The sequence below is a fragment of the Chaetodon trifascialis genome, chromosome 18, assembly GCF_039877785.1.
Source record: "Chaetodon trifascialis isolate fChaTrf1 chromosome 18, fChaTrf1.hap1, whole genome shotgun sequence".
NCBI lineage: Eukaryota > Metazoa > Chordata > Actinopteri > Chaetodontiformes > Chaetodontidae > Chaetodon > Chaetodon trifascialis.
Genome location: NC_092073.1, coordinates 18096654 through 18102760, shown reverse-complemented (window position 1 = coordinate 18102760; position 6107 = coordinate 18096654).

The window sequence follows — 6107 nt, the reverse complement described above, 5'->3', positions numbered from 1 at the left end:
TGAACTCTCAATTAAGATGCTCAGTCATTAAAATGTGTTTTATCCAGCCATACGAACTCAACAAATGCTGCTTGGCAGCCTGCACAGTGAGCTAAAGCTTCTCTGTACCCGGGTGATCTATATAGTCTGGCTGCCTGCTGTGCATACCAGGGTCATTCACAACTCAAGCCCTGTGGCCCCAAGGGATGTTTGTCTTTCTATCCGTCAAACTCCATATTTTCACAGCACTGGCTGCGGCTGCTTGTCCGTTTCCACGTAACTGTGTCTGCTGCTCGGTGGACCTGCTGATGTCGTAGCTGCCACGCAAATGATTTACAGTAGTGAGGAAAGCCGCGGACTTAAACGGGACACCACGGGGACTGACACGTTTTGAGTGGGAATAGTATGTATGGCTGACGGTGTGTGAGAGTGAGAGGATGGCACTTCTGAGGAACATACATGACTTATGCCCATAAATACCCACAAACACTTGGATGTGTATGCTATATCTGAAACCAGGTGTAAGATGTCTGCTTGCATGCAACACAAGCTTATCCCTGTATATATGTCACTGTGTGTGTGTGTGTGTGTGTGTGTGTGTGTGTGTGTGTGTGTGATATGTACTGTAACATAAGTCAACAGACCATGTCCAGATTCACTCTAAAAATGGGGAGAAGTCAGCGACGTACACTTTCCTGGAAACGGGAGTTGCTGTGCAGTATAGTTTGCTAAGTTAGGACACATCAGTCTGTGTTCGCATGCACACACGCTTTCTCACCCACATACACACAGCTGAGATTTATGAAGCTGTTTTCTGGAATGTGGAGCTGACTCAACAATTCCTCACACAACTCGCATTGCAAGTTAAAAAAGACACAAAAGTGCCAAGGGGCCAAAACTCAATTTATGTCATATGGTAGACTTAGGTTAAGTAGAGTCAAAGGTCTTAAAAGGGTAAGCAGTGTAGTACATGTGTCAGAGCGAACAACAACATGGGAAAATCTACATAGCTACTAATTACACCTATAAATACATATTATAATATGTTAAGTATAAAGTTAAGTATGTTTGCAAATCAGAGCCTGTTTAAACTTTAACTACTGAACCAAAGGAGTGGGAGAACAGTGGCCCATATGCTGTTGCTGAACAACACAAGTCTCCTCCATCATGTGTCACATGAGGATGGACAGGCAGTTGTGTGTTGACAAGGCTCCTGGTCCTGGTAAATAAGGGCAGCTGTACTTTCATGGCACTAACGGTGATTGAATGCAACTGGAAGTTTGCTGGAGAATCATAAGAAACATTAAATATACGTATGCATCTTTTGGGGGTTTCTAGTAGGCAGATTTAAGATATGTAGGTCAGAATTATTTTGAATATATGTCAGTCCATCTCAGATTTTGGTTTTGAATTTCACACCAGGGGTTGTTACTGTATGTTGTTCAGAGGCCACTAGGATGAGGCGCTGGGGCCGTGGTGGAGGGTGGTGGGGGAGTGATGGTCACAGTGTGTCCTGTCCTGGCCCCTCTCCTGCAGCGAGGGCCTGCTTGCTGACAGCGGAATGACATCACCAGGGGGCCCTTTGTCCCCGTTTTTGGGAGCATTGAAATTTTGCACACAAAGGCTGCACGGCGCTCCTATCTCCAGATCTGAGTGGACGCAGCACTTTTGAAAATCCCTAACAAGATTAAACCATAGCGCAATCAGCTGTCAGTCCGCACACACTAGCTGCTTCTCAGAACTCACATAACACATAGAATCTAAGCCCTGCTGTTTAAACTGGACACGCAAGGGTCGTAGTAGTGGGTCGAATGGAAGAATGACAGAGAGCAGTCACTACAGAAGCAACTGAGAAAAATGGTTCGAAGTTAGGATGGCTGGCATACTATGAAACAGATAGATGCCTTAATTTATGCCAGTTTCTGATATACTGCGATATCTTCAAATATGTGTTAGACGTTGCCCAGTCGCACCAAATCACATTAAATTCCACTAGAGTCAAAAGCCTCTGCTCTGCTAGCTAGTTACCATCAGCAGGAGGTTAGCAGGGGTTTTTTCTCCATTATGACTGAATTTATGTGGAATAACAAATTTGCAAGACTGATATCAAAAATAGATTAATATACAATTGAATACATTTAAATATGTGATTTAAAGCTACTTGTACTAAGTCATATTCCACCAGTCAAAAGCTGAGCTGGCAGTTAAGCGCTACTCTAAGTTAGCGAGCCTAGCTAGAAGAAGCTAAGCCTTCCATCGTGATTCAATTTAGCTGCTGCCACAATTAGTTATGCAGTATTGAATTACAAACTGAATTAAGATTATGATTAGTCAAAGTGGACATTTCTGAATAACAGATTAGCTACAGTGAAAAATCAGAAAACTGCTTAATTAAAGATTTAGCTAAAATTAGCTGGCTGGCTGAGGACAGTTAGCTGTCACTCAAGCTGTTAGCTCTCTCCTTCTGTGACAATTTTATATGCTGTCTTACAGAATTCTGAATATCTATGTTATAATGTATAATTTATGTTAAAGTAGATGCCAGAAAGTCAGAGTCTTGTGTTAATTTTGACAAATGGTTACTGCATTTTGAGTTTAAGCAGTTTACTCCAATGCTAGTTATATTGTTTTGGTCTTAAAAATTGAAAGTAGGCTATGATCAAACTTTTAATGTTCTCTTATTTGTCTTTAGCTCTCTTGAGCTGTTGTTTAAGCGTGTTGTCCGTGTATGTGCTGGCGGTGTATTCTCAATGCGTGCAGGACCTCTAGGTGCATAACCATCCTGTTACATCACTGCGCCCTTGAGAGCTGCTGACTACAAGTAAATCAAGGCCATACAAGTGAGTTCCTTCATCCTTTTTAATTTCAAAGAAATGCCTTTGCTGTGCTCGTACACTTAACCCTTGTGCTAATATTCAGAAACAGATGAGTAGCTGTTGTTGCTGCTGCTGTCCAGATGTGTACCTACAGTATCTCAACATTTTCTCAGAATACGACATAACTCAGAAAAGAAAGGCACATGTGATGTGAATAGATTCCAGCATTTCAAGGGTACACTCTCTGTGTAACGGCATATGTCAGGACTTCACAGCTCATGTCAGATTTTCTTCTTGTGCAGCTGCTATGCTAGCTTCTCCCTGGAATAACAAATTGTCATTTTGTCAGGATGCAAACAGCTAATAACTGTGAGGCTGCTCCTCTGCGATACAGCTCATATTGTCTCATCATGTGAATTTCAATTTTACAGGCTTTGACTTCTCAGTAAGCCACGTGTCAAGAGTCTGTGTGGTTCAGCTTTCAACAACAGACTAAATATAGAGCCAGGACAATGTAAACCTCTTGGAGACTGGCCAGGGAAATACAGCGCAATGCAAACTGTGAGCGATTAAACCGGTGGCCATGGTAACCCATCATTATGAGCTACCTGTACTGTCACTATATTTCTGTGTTCTGCACATTTCCCAATAGGCTGTTTGCATATGGCATCACATTGCTCTTTAGCTGTGGTGCGATTTGCAGACGGAGGGACAGAACTGACTTTGTGCATAGGAAGCACTGTAACACACTCAAAATGCCTGTTTGGTGTCGTTTCTGGAAACCACATTATGTTTTTATATATTAGTAAAATAGGACATGGATATCGTGTGATAGTAATTTATTTTTCCTCCATAAATGAGTGGTGTAAAACCTAAAAAATACACTCTCCCTGCTCTTTGAAATATTAATTAAGGATTAATCTCCAATTCGTCAATATCAGATAGGCTATTTATGTGTTCTTGATAGATCTATGGATTCAAATTTGGTATAGACATTTATGAGGGGAGTCCCAGAGAACATGATCAGTGTTTAATTAAATGAGTTCCAACAACAATCAAGGCGTCAAGGGGAAGCTGATTACCTCAATTAGTGTTCAATGCTCATTTGTTTCCAGTCGACTTGCTTTGTGTTTGTGTGCTCTGACCGTAAACACTGAACATCTGATGTCACGTCCATGCATATATTAACGTATAGATTCAAGAGACTGAACACCATTTGAACAGATATCGTGAAATCGGGGGTAATAAGATGAGTTGAGAGATAATATCCTTTAAGGTTGTCATAAGATGTCCAAGATGATTTAACATGAAATAAGACCCAATGAACATGTTAGTACACTTCATTTGAGACTCATTAACATATTTAGTTGCATGTTGTTGACATAAACTGTCATGTAAATATTGAAATATAACCAACCAACCAATTATTGGACAGTGTTGGTAGATTTATCGATAGGGACAAAACCACGTTATAATGACACACAACACAACCGCATTACCTGATTGGTTTTTCATGGGAGCTGTAGTTTTTTCTTGAGTTATTTTTAATCACATAGTGTAGTGAGAAGAAGAAGACAAGAAAGAAATGCTAATTAGAGATTGCATTGAGTTACAGAAGCTAGTCCGGACGTGACGTTATATATTGACTCCATCTTAATTAAATGACTTAAATGAGGTAAGACTTAACAATGAGTCTCAAGTTATGGAGTCTCCCCTTTAATTTTGGAGCTGAGAAATTTAGGTGATGAGCTGACATGAAGCCCTTAATGAGGCCACCAAAACAATGGGAACACAAATAGGTCACCTTTCCAAATGAAGATGAAGAGCTGCCTTCGTTAGTGAGGGCACAACAAAAGGGTGTCACCCGGCGTTTGACTTACACAGTCAAGTCTTGTGCTACATGAGGCTTTTTGAATCTTTTTGATAATTGCTGGACATTAGTGATTGCAAGACCAAATTGAAGTAAATGCTGTTTTCCAGACTGCTGGCATGCGCAAAGTTAAAGTGAAAATCAATGCTGTCATCAAAAAAAAGCTTCAAAGGTTTAACCTCTGTACTCTGGAGGTGAACAGCACAAAGTCTGCCTCTAATCTGGGTGTTTGCATAATCAAAAAGGAAATGAATATGGAACAATTTAGGATTCATTTGCAGCAAAGACCTCCTTTCATTTGTACTCTTTTGGTTGGCCAATGTAATTAAAAGCAATATGTTCAGTCTGTAATCGCAGTGACATACAAAGAAAATGTTCTAATCCTAAACAGGCTACTTCCGCTCCTCGTCTTTTAAAATGTGAGCCGACAAAAAAGGGTTGGTACCTTCACCCGTATCGCTGATGCTACATTAAGCATTGAGGTGACAACAATACTGATGAGTGCACATCTGTCAAATCACTGCAAACAAGTCTTTGGGAAATCAAAGGCCTATAAAAGTATGGATGACCCCTTCACCCGGCTGACCCCGACATGGCCGTCTGTAGGTTCAGCCGAGCGGGTCGGACTGGTGTCAAGCCCTGTGGTTCAAAGGTGAGAATAAGACCAGTGCCATCCTGGAAAGTAGACCAAACTAATTGTCTGTCAGTCCACTTCAATTACCGTCCAATCAGAAGCAAGCCTAGTCCACCCATTCCAGGGCCATGACACCAGCCATGGGCGGGGGTTGGGGGTTATTACGGATGGAAAATGAAATTATGTATGCTGCAGTGCACTGGACACAAAAGCAAATTCCCAATTTAATTAACAAACAAAGAAACTTAAACAAGAAGCATGCACTGTAGTTGGGTTATAAAGGATACAGTTGTAGTATTTTGAAAACAGACTTCACCTAAAGAGGCCTGTCTGTGTTCTTGTTGCATTTCCAGAGGAAAAATGGAGAAACATGTTATTAATTTATCCTGAAAATAAATCAATCTACCGCTCAGCCTGTATTTTACCCAATAGTTTAAGTCACCATTTGTTGTTCTGCAATAGTTGCTAATAGCTTGACATCCACATATTAATCTATTTTCAGATTATAAATCTTCATTTATCTGAACCGATTTACTTCAAATTTTATATAAATCAATATGGCTTTTACGGAAGCCATGTTTATCATTCAGGCCAGTCCCAGAGGTGAAACCTGACCCTTGCTAAATTGCTCATTGCCCAGGCTAAATCCCTGCGCCTATGCTGGAATTTGCATTAGCATACTGACATTAGCATATTAGCATGCTTACTGCTAGTTAACAGTCCGGGCAATCCCCCCGTTACTCCCACTGCAGCTCGTTTAGCTCTCCCAGCAGCAGGGCTCTCCACCTGCAGACAGCGAGCTCCCTCG